Below are 1,101 nucleotides of genomic sequence, written 5' to 3'. Positions count from 1 at the left end.
GTCAAATTACCTGATGAGAATTCACTCCTTGTTTTTATAATCAGTCTCCATTTGTATAGGTTTGACTAGGGTATTCACTTCTTTTCCCTACTTGTCCATTTTTTACAGTATGTTGAATCTTTGATTAGATCTTTAGAACTGGAGCTTCCACCCAATTTTGTTAATTCCTGACTTCAAACTTAGTATGTTCTAATCGGGGCTCATCACTCTCCTCCAGGTCTTACTCATCTTCTTTCCTTTTATATTTTTGTTCAGGATACCACCCCTAGGTCACCTACTTTAAAGTGTCCTCGCTGACCCCCCTCTCTCTCACTTCTATCTTACAGTCAGTTGCTACATTGTGGTGACTTTTGTTCTATGAAGAGGAGGCACTAAAGGCTTTTGAGTAGAGGAATAAGATGTGATCAGATGTGGGCTTTAGTATAGAACCGAGTGTGTAGGGAAAGAGACTGATGAGAGACAGAGAGACCAGTTTGGAGAACAGCAATAGGCGATGCAAGGGATTAAAGCAGTAATTCTGAAGTGGAGGAAAGAATTTCAAGAGACAACTCATAAATGGAATACCAAAAATTTTCAAAAGCAGTGCTCACTTTGGCAGCACATGTACTAAAATTGGAACTGAAGATTAGCATGGCCCCTGCGCAAGGATGACACGCAAATTCGTGAAGCATTACATATTAAAAAAAATTCGAAAGCAGAGGAACTCTTAAAAATCGAAAAGATAGGTAATATCCAAAATATATTTTTTTAAAGAAAACTTTTTAAATTAAGTATATAATATATACATAAAAAGTACACAAATAAGCATTCACTTGATGAATTTTTACAATCTGAGCACACCTATGTAGCTATTACCCAGATCAAGAAATGGCATTACCACATTACCAGCATCCTAGAAGCCCCCTTAATGTCCCCTCCCAGTCATTTGTTCCCCTGCAAGGATAGTCACTATAACTAATGCCATAGATTAATTTTGCCTGTCTTTTAACTTTATATGAATGAAATTCTATAGTATATATTCTTTTACGTCTGGCTTCTTTCACTCAACATTATGTTTGTGAGATTTATTCATGTTGTGTTTTTTTTTTTATAGAAATAGTT

General features: G+C 35.9%; 1 pseudogene; it reads left to right on the top strand.

Moving 5' to 3' along the window:
* Nucleotides 1-582: 582 nt before the first annotated feature.
* Nucleotides 583-682, top strand: LOC111733328 (annotated as a pseudogene).
* The last annotated feature ends 419 nt before the right edge of the window (nucleotides 683-1,101 follow it).

The sequence above is a fragment of the Pteropus vampyrus genome, unplaced genomic scaffold (genome assembly GCF_000151845.1).
Source record: "Pteropus vampyrus isolate Shadow unplaced genomic scaffold, Pvam_2.0 Scaffold548, whole genome shotgun sequence".
Taxonomy (NCBI): domain Eukaryota; kingdom Metazoa; phylum Chordata; class Mammalia; order Chiroptera; family Pteropodidae; genus Pteropus; species Pteropus vampyrus.
The sequence above is the reverse complement of the archived record's forward strand: the minus strand, read 5'-3'. Positions and strand labels throughout refer to the sequence as shown.